At 45.6% G+C, this 14,239-nt stretch overlaps 1 protein-coding gene across 1 annotated transcript in view; it reads left to right on the top strand.

Moving 5' to 3' along the window:
• Positions 1 to 617: 617 nt before the first annotated feature.
• Positions 618 to 14,239, top strand: part of PRICKLE1 (prickle planar cell polarity protein 1) — a 66,162-nt gene continuing 52,540 nt past the window's right edge. Inside the window, exon 1 of the mRNA XM_030015782.1 lies at positions 618 to 839. The gene's annotated coding sequence lies outside the window, so the exon portion shown is untranslated. The remainder of the gene's footprint in view (positions 840 to 14,239) is intronic.

The raw sequence follows: 14,239 nt of genomic DNA, 5'->3' as shown, positions 1-14,239 counted from the left end.
ACGCCTACCCCATTCGTTCTGCCGTCTTATTTACCTTCACACCAGGGTTGCTTTGCTTTGGGCAGTGCCCTCCCTTGCCAAATCTCTCGGGGAGGGCGAGGGCATGGCGAGGGCCCCGGGGGCAATCGGTGGGGATGCGCAACCCACCGACCATCCCGTGGGCCGCAAAGACAGCCGGAGCGGGCTCCATCGCCTACCCCTGCAGGGATCAGCGGGGCAAGTTTTTAATTCACTTTCCCTCGGCGAGAGCCGGCGATCGGCCTCAGAGCTCCGTCTGACCGCGGGAAACGGACGGACGGGGCGGCCCGCCCGTCCCCGTCCTTCCCAAATTGGGGGGAGAAAAGGGGTTTTCACAACTTCTTGTGAAAACCGGGAGCTTCAAACGGCAGCGCGCCTCCTCCCTCCCGCCCCGCCCCGCCCCGCCCCGCCCCGCCCCGCCCCGCCCCGCCCCGCCCCGCCCCGCCCCGCCCCGCCCCGCCGGGTTTCCCGACCCGCCCGCCCGCCCCGGCCCGACGGCGATTGGCGGGTGCTGCGGGAGGTAGCCAATGGGCGCGGCGGAACGCGCATGTCGCCGTCCCGGGCGCGGGGCGGTGGAGCCCCATTAGGGCGGGGAGCGGGCGCGGGGCTCGGCCACTCGCGGCGGCGGCGGCTGCCGGCGGAGGAGGAGAACGAGGAGGTTCCGAGCGGTCGGTCCCCTCCGCGACGCTGCCCCGGCGATGCGGGTGTCCCGCCGGCGCTGACTCCGCGGGGCAGAGCCGCGTTCTCCGCCTTCCCCCGCTTGTCGATGTGACGGGACCCCGCCGCCCCTCGCCGACCGGGGGATACGTCGCCGTGGTTCGGTAAGCCGGCGGCTCGCCGGGGAAGGGAGAAGGGTTGGATGAGCAGCTCTGCGGCGGGACGCCCGGTGGGGTTCGGCGGGGCGCCCGTCCGCCGCCGGGACCGTGCCGCTGCTGTCGGCAGAGCCCCTTCCCGCGGCATCCCGCCCTGCGGCGGGGGTCCTGCGCCCCGCCCGGGCTTTACATCGCCGGGACGTGCCCGTGAGGAGCCCCCCGAGCCCGGAGCCGGCACTCGGCAGCGCCGTCCTGCCCGGAGTTGTTGGACGGGGGCTGGGGAGAGCGGGGCTGGTGCGGGGGGGGTGGCAGCGGGAAGCGCGGCGGACCGGGGCCGCCGGTCCGAAGAGGAGGGTGAAGGATGCGGGAGCTTTCCTCAAGGAAAAGAGAGCTCTGGAAGGGCGGCGGACACTCCCGGAGCCCCCTTCCCCCGGCATATGTATTCAGCCACCATTTATCTATCGTCCGGCCGGGCTGGGCCGGATCCAGCTCGCCTTCTTTGGGGTCTGAGCTCTGGGGGGGCCGGGTCTGGCCTTGGAGAGGAATCTGTCATTGGACCCCGGCGGGGGGGCCGAGGAAAGCAAAATAAAGCCCCCGCCGGTACCAGTGTTTCTAAATGCCATCAGCCGGAGAGCCAGGAAACGCAGCGGGGAGGGGGGATATTTTACAAGCTCTCTGCGAAATGTTTGTACAGAGGATTTAGAGGTTAACAATGCATATTCCCTACGTGCTAAAACGTAAAAGGTGGCAAAAATAAATGGCTAGCGTTGCTGCTGGCAAAGTTCCCCGGTTTCGCTCTTTAGCTGGTAACCGAGGTCTTTAAACTGCATGTTTTGCATGGCAAACTCGGAGTGACTACTGAGATTTTCTAGCAGGATGTGGGGGGTTTTTTCCCCTTTAGCTCTAGTTATTATTATTTCGAGGAGGAATTATCGTGACTTGTATTGCTGCTCTACAGCACGGGTGTATGACAGCGGCCGGGTTTTCATCCCCAAATGTCAGCAGGTCAGGGTGGGCTTGGAAAGGGAAGGAAGGGGAGAGGAGAGAAGGAGAGCAGTTTACTCTGCCTGCAGTGACAGATTCTTTCATTTCTCACTGCAGAGCCCCGGATGAGCAGGGCTGGTGCGGTTCTGCCAACAACACGGTTAATTGTGTCCTGTAAATCAAGGTCCACGGAGCTGCTCTCTTTCTGTATAACAAAAGGTTTTTGTAATGAGTAAGCTCAGATCAGTCACATAAAAATTTTAACATCAACTGGGCAAGGTGTGCGTGTGTGGGGACCTTACAGGGTTAATAGCTAAACTATTAAGATTGGAGTCAGATGTGGGTAAAAGCAACAGGAGAGTCTGGTTTTTCCTAATATCCTGTAGTATGATAACTCTGAAGAAGGTAATTGTTTAAAAAAAAAAATCTGTTTCAATTTAAGATTTATTAAGCAAGAAGAACCTTACGTAAACATCAGAATCCTTTTCTTGTTTGGAAAGGCAAGAAATGGCTAGAAATGTCATCTGAACTTAAAAGTGAAAGATGACAAACTATGTGTGGATTTTTATGCATATGTGCAAGAATGTTATTAATCTCATTTTCAACTAGCTTATGCTACATCTTAGGGGGACTGGGGCGTTTAACTCAGGCTTTTTGGCAAAACGGCTTCTGTGGTTTTTTTTGTTGTTTTTTTTTCCTAGCAAACAAGTTCTTTCTAACATTTAATAAGCCATTTAGAATACAGGAGTAGGAGGTAGCAAGTGTCTTCCAAAGAAGGAGAAATGGAGGGGGTGGGAGGGGGGGGAGCCAGGTTTTACTTACATATATAATAAGTTGGGAATGTAAATTTGTATATAAGAGGAGATCTGAAGAACGACTTGGCACGCTAATGACCTGGCTTTTCAGAACTTCAAGAGTTTGGTCTGTCTCCCCCTATGGTTATAATAAGAGATTAAATGCATTTGGCATATTTAATTAATTAGCATATGAAAATCAGATGGCTTTTACTTTGTCATTGTTTTCCTGTGAAACTTTTCTATGCTAATGAACGTCTCCATTTTACAGAGTAATTTAAATGGCTTTGGTTCATATTATGTCTTTGCAGATTGCTTTGACCATTTCTAATGCTGCAGCCTTTGTATCCTAGCCTGAAAGTCCTTCGCTTTGTAATATGGATCTTGTGTAATACATTGTCAACGGCTGCTATATGCGGCTTCTAACCGAGCAGGCTGAGAGTTACGCTTAAATTTAAAGCCTCTCTTTGCTTGGATGCTGTCCTGTGCATTCTGGAGTTAATTGTATGTGCCGTGGTGAAGTCCATTTAAAACAAACAAACAGACAAGCTGGGTTTTGTTTCTGTTTTCTACCACTACCTTATCCTAAAGTAAAGAGATCCCTGCTGTTGGGGTATAAAAACATGCTCTGAAACATTACTTATTTTTTTTAATAATTACAACGCATCATTTGTGTTTCTGGGAAAATTGTTGTATAATACAATGTTGCATTAATAATACTTGATCGAGATGGGTGCATAATGACCAAGTGACTTATATCGGTATCAGTTTACCCCCTTGTATTAAGCCTTAAGCTTCAGTTTGGCCAGCACTGTTTTCTGCTTATGCTCTTTGAACGGAGGTAAACTTGAGGTTAGCTCTAGTCATTAGTAAATGCTTGGTGTAAGCCGTGCATGCTTAGGTCCTGGTCCTGGAAATGTTTACAGAAATGAGTAGCTTTTACTTGTGTGCTTAAATTGTTTGGATTAGGAGTTGTATAGTGGGAAGAACCAGCTTGGAAGGATACAGCTCAGCTATCGCTCATCTTTCCCCCTCCCACCTTGTGGCTGAAGAATGATGGGAAGAAACATGTTTTGCAAGTGATAGCACACTGAAGTCGTGGCACTTCTGGCAGAAATTCCCAGATGGACTATCAGATCACAATTTGCCAAAATTACGTGGTTTTTTACAGAAACAGCTCTTTGGCTGCTGGTTCATTGTCAAAGGATATTTCTGGTTACTGAAGAAAATCTCACCAGTGATCTGCTATAACTCTTCCTCTTTGTATTTTGCTTGTTTGTATTGTGCGCTAAATACATTATACATTTTTTGGCAAAACTAAATGAGCAAATGACTTCTCAGCACAAACCGACAATACTTCAAGCACGTTCTTGTGCAAGGAGGCTTTTTTAAATGTACAAAATGAGTGAAGTGCTCAGATACAAGAGGTATGAGCCAATACAAACATTTTTAGTATTTTTAAAATATCTGTAAATGACAGCTTTTTGCTAGTTTACCTTTTCTTGGAACTCTGCCTGGAAAGCTAACTCCTTAAAAGTTCTTAAATATAACCGTAAGATTGGTGAGTTGCTTTTCAAGATAATTTTGAATCTATCAAGCTCAGACTGTTTTGCTAGCTAGTAAACCTGGGGTAGACAGTCTCTCAGGCAGGCCTTTAATTTCCAGTGGATTACACATCAACAAAAGCTGGAGCTGTGTTATTTCAGTTGTTCTGTACCAAAGTCATGTACTCCTGTCTAAGGTTTGTGTTTGAAACATTGATTTATAGCACCTGATAGCTCTTGCTGTTCTGCCGTGTGTGCTTCTCTCCTTCATTTTCCTTCTCTTCTCCCCCCCGCCCCCGCCTTGCTCTCTAGTTCCACTGAGTTGGCAATAAAGTGATAAGAGTATTATGGAGTGTGCTTGTAGGTTTATATCTGTAACAGTTTTATTCAGTTGCCCCTCTTTTATCTAAGCACAGATCCCACAGCTTGCAATTACAGTCTTTGACTTTAGTAACAATTCTGTTTTTTTGAAATGTTTCCAGTTACACACAATATTGGCTTCGTGGAGTAGCTGCATGCCAAAAAAGCATTTCCAACTGCCATCCAAATATTGAAATATGATTGCTTTGCTTTTATTTAAAATAAATTTTGTTTCCTGTGATGTTTTTATAACCACCTTTTTGAGCTTGTTGCCTTCTAATCTTGCATCAAGTAGCCCCAATCTTAGCATTACATGATTCCAGAACTAGGCTTTTCTGACGGCAACGTGCCAAATCCATGTCTAATGTTTGTGTTAATGTGGTGTATATGAAAACTGACTTCTCGGTGGATTTGATCACTGATTTGTATAATTGCAACCAGCATGATTAAAAATCTGCATGTCAATATCACGATGCTTATAATAAACTTAGAGATTTTTTTTTTTTTTTAAGCAGGGTGATGTTAGTCCCTTAAGTTTTCTTAAAGGGAGTCTTCATTGTCCAAACATCTTCATTTCTGAAGGTGTTTGAGTGTTTTAAAAAGAAAATAAGAACATAGATGCAGCTATGAATGTAGCAAGGTAGACTTCAGATCACACTGCGTGGTAGGACTCTCCCATCCTCTTGTTCTGTAGGAAAGCTGCATCTTCTCTCACCAGTCTTAAAAAGACTGAAATGAAAAACTTGCATGTTAAGAATTGTGCAGTTGAATCTTTAAACATATCTAGACAGATACTGGTGCACCACTCCTCAAAGCTCACATCTCTTCTGTATTCCCATGCTCCTCATTGGAGCAACGTAAACCACCTTTGACATAAGCGCCGTAATTGTTCAGCTTTACCCATTTTATCCTCCCCTAATCTCTTCATGAACAAAGTACTCCTGTGACAGAGGTGGTGCTAGCTCAGCAAGAGGCTCCACGGAGGCACCCAGGCACTCTTGCTCAACCTGTCGAGCGCATGGGCTAGTCGGACACTGCCCTCACCCATGGCCCATTTCTGTAGCAACACGAATGCACAATAACCGTGGCACAAATTGAAAGCCGCCTTGCACTTTCAAGTGTGGATTGACTTGTCTAACCACAGTAAAAGCTGACTTGTTTTCAAGTATGTTAAAAATTAGTGCGTGATTAGTGAAGATGTTTTTTAAAGATCTCTTTTTGTAATCAAGTGTTACAGTTAATCACCCAGAAGTTCAAAAGTGTTTATGTAAAGAAATTGCATGTGTTTGTGTACATACTTTAGGACTAATGTATTTTTACTTTATTTCAGCCTCCTTGCAGGAATCGGTATTTTTGTAGGAAAAATAAAAGCTTTGCATGCTGAGAGGACTATTCAAAGTGTGAATATTTATATACTTTAAAATGAATTTTCTGAAGGTATTGAAGAAATGTCTGAACCTAGTGTATTTGCATCTCTATATACAGACTGCTAAATGAATCATGCTAGGTCTAGAATCTTGCTGGTGAATTGCAGATGTCTTTTGTAAAAGTATACATATGGCTTTCTCAGAGCTTTGAACTGTTTCCTCATGCTTTGCTCATCAGAAAGATCATATGGATAACTTCATTGCGAGAGGGTTTTTTTCAGTCTTGTTTGCAAAGCATGGTGGATCTGTGTGATAAATACTGAGTTCCCATTCATCCTAGGACTGAAATGAGTTCGTCCTGTGCATATGGAATATGGGAATAAGATACAGAGAGGATATGTTTACATTTAACAAAATTAATAGTATAAAGAGAGTGCAAAGGAACTTATAAGCCTAAACAGCTTGGCAGGCCAATAGCCAACAAACGTCTTAGAGTACTGCCAAACACGTAGGAAGCAGACCAGGCTCTCATCTACCAGAAAAGTACATAACTTCCAGCCTGGTAAGAATGTTGTTACCCAGGATGCAGCTTTGTTCTGTCCTCTTAGCAGCTCAGTGCAGGTTTGGACTTCAGATGGTATCTACTAGGAGGCACCACTACTAGTCAGGAGAAATGTGAACTGCCTACGAAAGCAAGCAGTTGTGTTACGGCAGCTCTTCTCTGCAGCTGGATCCCAGAGAGCGTAAGTCCCCTTTTGCGGGAGGCTCTGGGGAAGTGAGCCTTGTACTAGGGTGAGGCTGGAGAGAGCATCCGCGTGGTAAGAGGGAGCCCTACGCACCACTGTTGTGTTCAAGCACGAGCAGCCAAAAAGCTGTGGAAGTGCTCGCGGTGCTGCCGAGTAGGTTAGTGAGCTGAATGGTTGATTTAGCTGTTTGTGAATCTAGTAAACGTCAAGCTTTACCTCCTGACCTTTTATACAGACAATCTGCTTAGACAATCTTTCCAGGGGATTTCAGGTGGTGTGAAACTGTAGTTCAGTGGTCCAGACTAATAGGCCATTTCTTTCTCAATATATGATTTTCCAGTTATATAAAACTCTTGATTTCATGCAAGAACAGCTCTTACGGTTTCAGGGTAGCTGTTAATATATTGAACTTGAGCAATGCAGGTATTTGATTGAACTGAAGTGACCACAGTGACAAGCAGGCATCTGTTTCATTGCTGCAGATTTATTGCTTTTCAGATTCCTTTGCAAAGTCTCCCCTGACACTCAGAGCTCTATGCCTAGTTCTGAATCTGCCATCTTTTAGGCTGTAATTTTGGTAGGTTAGTTTTTAATGTCTCCCTGTCTGTCTTGTACTGTAGCTGTTTATAAACCTTTTTGACCTATTAGTTGATGTCTTATTAGCCTGGAGCTGATGCTGTAAAGAGGTACTGCTGTGACGAGGATGCTTTGACTGTGGTATAGTAGAAAGGTATACTTGGTGGCCTTATTTTAGGAATTGAGGTGATACCAGGCTTCTGTTCATGTAAGGCTTTTTTTTTTTTTTCCTTACTTTGATGTGTAAGTCAGTGTTCAGCATCTAAACTAACTCTGAAACACTCAAAGTTGGATATTCAAGGGCAGATGTGTTTGTTGTTGGGTCTCTTTCCACCTTCCCATGGCCTCTGGAAGGAGACTAATGCTTTGAAAGAACAGGTCTCATGAAAATCAGCAGGTATATCTTGAATTATGCAACGTTTTTTCTGCAGGTAGCAGTCATCCTTCTTCATGCAATTCTGTGCATTTACCTTCTTCCTGCTTTGTCATGTATTAAATCAGCCAATATTTAATGCAACTGTGAGAAGGGAATCTAGACTTGTTTTTAAAAGGAAACTGCTGGCATGTCTTCCTACTGGAGTGCAGGGGGAGACTTACAAACTAGTACGTGAGCTGTGGCACCAGTTGTGCACATGAGTGGGGGGGAAAGCATTTCCAAACAGGCAGTTACAGTAATGTTCTGTCAGTGTTGGATGCTGAATGAGTATGAATTACTTCAATCTTGCATTTCTATGGTATATAAACCTGATAAAACAATATAGTAAGTCTGTATTCCCTCTGTATACTCAAGTTATTTCCCTTGCACTGTCACTTAGTTGTGCTGGCGCAGCTTGAGCAGGGACATGGAGACGGTTTGCAAATGTTTGTGGGTTTGGGAGTTTTCTTGCTTTTTAAGTGAGCTTCCCAAATCAGCACAGACTGGTACAAGGATTGTGTTAGTACAGAGAGTTGCTCACCAGGGTGGTGAAGGAGGAGCTTCCTAACCATGTGCTGCTACCCAAAAAAATAGACCATAAAGCTGCAGCTACTGTTGTGCCGTGGGTCCAAACCATGAAGTGGTTTTGTCACCTGTAAATCATCTAGTCCTTTGTCTGAATTGAGTTCCAGTCACGAGTGTTGCTCTTTCTACCTACTGTAATATTAGTTGTCTGGATGATCCTGAAGGGTTTTGGAAGATCATCAGTTTGAGCTTGGGTGTGAGTGATGGTTAGGCACCATTTCTAGTGATGTAAATAGTTCAGGCGTCTCCCCAGCCTCCCAGTTTCTGGGAATGGAAAGTCTCTGTCCTTAGCAAAGAAAATGACCTACTCCTCATTTTATGGAATAACTGTAGGAAAATATAAATCAATGGTGTCTGTGGAAAGAAAATACTTATTTCTAAAATCTTATTTTAAAGCCGGTTTCATGACTGGGCTTCTGACTTCTTAATACCAATCCCAAGTCTTCAAAAAACCCTGGATAAGCTGCAAGTTCCCCACCACCACCCCCAGCTAGAGCCTCTTTGCCTGCCTTCGCTTGTGTACTCTATCGGTTTCACAGTTCATATACTTGTGTTTTTTTAAAAAATCTCCCCCTGCACTCTGGTGGGAAACATGTCTGCTGTTTCCTTTCAAACACACAAGGCTTGATTCTCCTCTCACAATGGCATAAATTGTGAAGAACTCCACTTGAAATCAATGGAAGTAAAGACATGTAAAATGGGGTGAGAGAAGAGCCCAGCCTCTGGTTTCTATTTTTAAGTGAGTCTGGTTAACCTAAAATTGTTCAATGTGCCACTGTGACTTTAGTTTGTAGATATCAGTTGCTATGCTTGTTTCTCTTCGTACATAATGTTTCATTTTCATATATAATACATTACAGCTAGCACCCCTAATCATGATGCACATTTCTTTGATTTAATACCTCAGTACTACTACATCAGTTTTGGTAGTTAACAAGCAATATGCATGGTAAAGTACTTACCTTACTAGGGTCAGATCCTACAAAAAGTCTGGGGCGTAGCTGTATTCCAGTGCAAGTCTTGAAGGAAAGAAGGCTGGATTGGCTCTATCCATACAACTTAAACTTTCTTTGTGGTTTTCTATTGCTGTAGTAGTTCCGATCTGTGAATCTTGTTGTGGTTCTGATCTGTGAATCTTATTCCTCATTATCCAGGTTCAAGATACTAATTCTACATAAACAAACTTTCTCGGTTATTGTTGTTTCTCCTGTGCTTGTAAAGTGTTTGGCTCCAATCTTAGATTTTGTACTTACTCAAGAACTTATTTTAACTTCAGATTTTCTCTGAACAGCTAAGTACTTGGCAATAAACCTGGAATAGCCACACACAATTTCTGCCATTGCCTAAGTTTTGGTGGTTGCTCCCATTTGTTTATTTTTTGGCAATGGATTCTGGTCCTTAATTACCATCAGTAGTCAAATAACTGAATGAGATTATACAGCAGTGCTGTAAAAACTGTTCATGCTAGCTATGATCTGTACATGTGTGGATATCTTTGAAAACAGTCACCTCATTCATTAACCACTGCAACAGACTCCAACTTTACCGCTATTTAGTTTTTCAAATTAATGCAGCATTCTCTACCTAACTGAAACGTTGCTTTGACTGCCTCTTTTTATAGTTTACAAGAGTCAACTATTTCATGTTATTTTTTTAATGTATTCTAACTTGGAGTAGATCTATTGGTTTATTTGAATTTTTGTTTCCTGCTTGAGTAGCAAATCGCAGGTGTCCGCAAGGGAGTCTCTTTAAACTTGAAGAATGTGGTAGGCTTAGTCTATCACTTAAATTTTATCTCTAACTTGGTTATGATGAGAGTGAAAACCCTGTGGTGTTTAGCCTCTTGTGCTGTTCAGTCCTTGAGCTTTTCCCTTCAACTTTAATCCACCACTCCCCCCAAAAAAGTCACAAGGTTGCTTAGCTAGTATGTGGTGGCCTTATGTATCAGGGAAGTATCAGGGACAGAAGATTCCACAGAAGCTTGCTGTGCTGCACAAGGTTGTCGTGTTGCAGACCTCCATCTTCAATGTGGCTTCCCAGTCACAGAGGTGATGGGCAACCAGCTTCCGACCTCTTGACTACAGCTATTGATTCCAATAGCAAGTTCTCCCATGTCCTTGCTAGGTTTTGCATTACTTACTATGGGAAAAATCAAGCATTTATCATAGTGAATTGATTGTTGCTTTAACTGTGGCTTTTTTTGAAGTATAGCTGTCCAGCAGTGAGGTAGCATGATGATGGAGACTAAACCACTGCTGCTGTGAACTGCTGTGATCGTGTGCAGTAGTGCTTGCCTATAGCTGAATGGGAGGGGGGCAGAGAAGTGTGTATGATAGGGATACATATGCTTGTTGATCAAATAAACTTTTCTCAGCTGGAAGCTTCTCAGCTTTGTTCTGGTGGAGCAGTCCTTGTTGTGGACTAGGGAACTGACAGCCTTCTGAATGCAGAGATGTGCAGGGGGTAGCAGGTTTTACTTGTTTTTAATCTGATAGCTTTGGGACTCATTCTGCAATACCACTCCTGGAGCATTTTTAAGCTCTTCTGAGAGTTATTACTGTGGAGGCTGCAATGCATGTCTGGAAGAGAAACTACTTTTGGTTGTACTTTCAAAGCATAAGGTCTGGTGTGCGAAGTCATCTTCGGGTACAAGAGAAACAAAAGGGTGCTGTGGCTGGAGTATGAGAATATCTGGAAAAATTAGTCTCTAATGCAAATTGGTATATACAGCAAGCTTGACGAAAGACTGAAAGCTTTGCCAAGCAACATGAAGCACCTTATCGGTTTCATGGATGAAGCAGCTTCCATTGAAAAATATAAGGGAATAGAAGAGCATGCTTCTGGCTGTTTATTAGCTGTGGTTGACAACTAGTCAAAGACAGTATCATGTAATAAGGTTGGTGACTAAAGTCTCTGAGGAGACTTAAGTAACTTTTTGCCTGTTGTGAAACTGGTGGCATAAGACTTGACCTCAGGAAATGGAGATGCATTTGGAGATCAGAGCTTGAACTTGTTTAGAGATAGTTTTGAGGAGTTGTCACCACAAAATACAGACCTGATGGTGCAACACTTCTGCAAGACATAAATCTGTTTTGGAAGTAGCAATAAACCCAAGGTAAAATTTAGGAAGCAGTACTTCTAGTAAATAATTCCAGAGCCATTTGCTTGCAGTCTTGATTTCTATGTAGGTATCCTAAAAACTATGACTACTGAATAGGTCACTGTGTAGCTCTTCCAGGCATCTTTAAAAGCTAGCTTTTTCTCACACAAATGCTTTCTGACAAGAGGCCTCTGATAGATGCTTGGCACCTGTGTCTTCTGTGGCAGTAAGCAAAAACGTATGGGGTCAGGAGTGTGAATAGATTACTCGAGTAATCCTTCTGTTCAGTTACAGGTACATGTCATAGTGTACACTGTAAGAAAGTGTTTAAAACTCTTTAAGAATATGCATGTGTTAAGGACAAAAGTGGTGGTGGGGGGGGTGAAGTAAAGCAATGTTTTAAATAATGCCAGCAGCCTCTCAGTTTTTATCCAACTGTGTCCTGTTTAAGGAAGGTAAAAATGATTAAAAATTGGTACACTGTGGAAGGGTATGTAGAAAAGATTATTTCTTGACAGCGTTCCAAAATTACTAGCTAAAGACAATTTTGTAACATTGATGTCTAACAGCATTCTGGTAGCCTCAATTTTTTCTTTCCTGTGGAACAGTTCCAGCCCTCACCTGCAAGTTAGTTTGTTCTGTGACGCTTTGCGGAATAAAATAAGTACCAGGAGGACACACTGCAAAACAACTATCTCTAAATTTCTGACCAAAGTATGCACACAGCTTGGTACAGCTATGAATTTGGCCCCTAAGAAAAACATCTTGGAAGACACGTGAGCCTGTCTGCACACGCTGCACCTGTAACGCAATAGATGAGCACCAAGCACACTTCTATAAGAAAGCCCGAGATCCCCATCTCCAAAACTGAAGCGTTTCTGTAGCTGTTGGGCCAGCACGGGAAGGTGCGTTAACAACATGGAGGGCAGAGCGTACCTGCCTGAGAAGGTGCAGGTGGATCTCAAGTCAGTGCTGTGCTGGCTGCCTGCAGGAGAGATGCTTGAGGATAGTCACCTTGAAACTGCATAGATGAAAAATATGCAGAGTTAGTGACAGTCCTGGATGTTTTCACTTAAATACTGAAATACGGGGCTTGAGCTCCAACTACCTTTCTGGTTTTGCAAAGAAAACCAGACTAGCGTGATGGTGCCTGCCTGGGCTCTCCTGCAGCTGGTGACCCCAGGGAAGGGCTGAGAGGCAGGCCGTTGCGATGAGGAGGGTAGCAGCCGCGTCTGGTCGGGCAAACGCTGCGTCCAGACACCCAAGATGGCGGCAGGTGTCCTGGTTGACTGGTGGGGTAAGGAAAGCTCAGGGCCTGTGGGGTTAGGGCTCTGGCTGCTCTTAATTTCCCGTGGGGGCCTGGTGGAAAACGGCCGTGGGCTCTCCCCGCCTCACCCGGGAGAGGTGCGGTGGCATTGCAGCCGCACGGAGTTGGTGTGGCTTGTGATGGCGGCTTCATTTCTAGCCGGGCAGAACGACAACGAGAGCTCGTTCCGCCGTTCGCCTCAGCCTGAGAGGAAACGAGGGCGGGAGGGGCGGCTCGGGGCAGCGGGGGCAGAAAAGGGCGGGAGCGGCGCTAGATGGCGCCCGTAGGCTGGCGGTGAGCCCGCTTCTTCCCGCCGGGCGCTGTGGGAAGCCGGTCCTACGGGAGAAGGAGTTGGAAGCGACACCGCGGGTTTTTTTGTTGGGTTGGTTTTTTTTTTTTTTTTTTTCGGTGTGCTTTTGTGGCACTCGAAGCGCTTCTGCCTGACTGTATTTCAAGAGTGAAGTTTCGGATTCCTCTAAAAGACCTGTTCGCTGTGACGCCGAAAGCAAAATAAAGAGCGTGCTTTTTCATTTCCCTCAAATTATTAGAATCCTGCTTGAAATGAGTGAAATAAATGGATTTGAAGGACAGACGGCAACCTGCCACTGCAAAAAATGGAGGAATTTTTTTTTTCCCCCCATTCCTCTGCTTGCCGTGCCTCTGTGTTAATTTGCCACTGTCCAAAACTGTACTGAAACCCAAAGGAAAAGGGAACAAGCTTGCAGGTCCCAGCCCATATACTCAAAGATACGTTTAGACGTACATCTTTTGGGGCGACATCTCACTTCATTTTTTTTTTTTTTTTTTTTTTTCTGTCGGGAGAAGGTGGATGTGACTTTGCAGGTAGAGCAGGAGAACGTGAAGTGAAACGAAGCCTTCGGCCTCGGCTTGCCCCAGCTGAGCGGAGGGGTACGGCGGGAGCCCGGCAGGCTGTGGCACTCCGCGCCTGGAGAGCGAGCTTTTCCTCAGCAGGCTTTCGCTCCCCAGAAGACCCTCTGGCGGGACGAGGACGTGTGTCGCCTGTTGTTGCGGTGGCAGCTCCGTGAGGGTGTCAGTGGTCCGAGTGCGTAGACGGAGGCAGGAGCCTAAGAACAGCCCCTCCACAAGCACAGGAGACGACAGAAGGAAAGCAAGCACTTTGATGTTTTTCCTCTAGGCCCCCCCTGGTAAGCTGCCCAAACTAGTTTAACCAGGCCTGGAGACAGCGGAGGGAGGAAGAAATGGGCTCTGCTGAATAGCCGAAGGAGCGCTTCCTTATCGCCCTCATTCCTGGGGAGCTTTTGCGCTGAAGTGAGCCTGTCCTGAAGGTATGGGAGCGAGATAGGCCTGCCCCAGACTGCCGGAGAAATGCGTTTTGTCGATAATCATGAAGAGGCCGTTTGGGGTCAGTAACTGTTGGTCCTCCTTTTGAAGGAAGGAGGGGCAGGTGCTAAATTCAGGCCTGCGGATTAATCCCGCTTGGGATGCAGGCTGTGGCTGCCACAGGTTCCCTTTAAAGGCGTTGGAAGGAGAAGGGGCACCTCAGGAGGCTGCTGAGACTTCAGGTGGGTTGTTACACTCGGGTGAAATAAATAAGCATTCAGAACATCTTCTGCAGAAAAGAAATGGGGAGGAATTGCTGGCAGTGCAGAA

This window comes from Aquila chrysaetos, chromosome 5, assembly GCF_900496995.4.
Source record: "Aquila chrysaetos chrysaetos chromosome 5, bAquChr1.4, whole genome shotgun sequence".
In the NCBI taxonomy this organism is placed as follows: domain Eukaryota; kingdom Metazoa; phylum Chordata; class Aves; order Accipitriformes; family Accipitridae; genus Aquila; species Aquila chrysaetos.
Note: the sequence above shows the minus strand (reverse complement) of the source record. Positions and strands in the feature narration are given on the sequence as shown.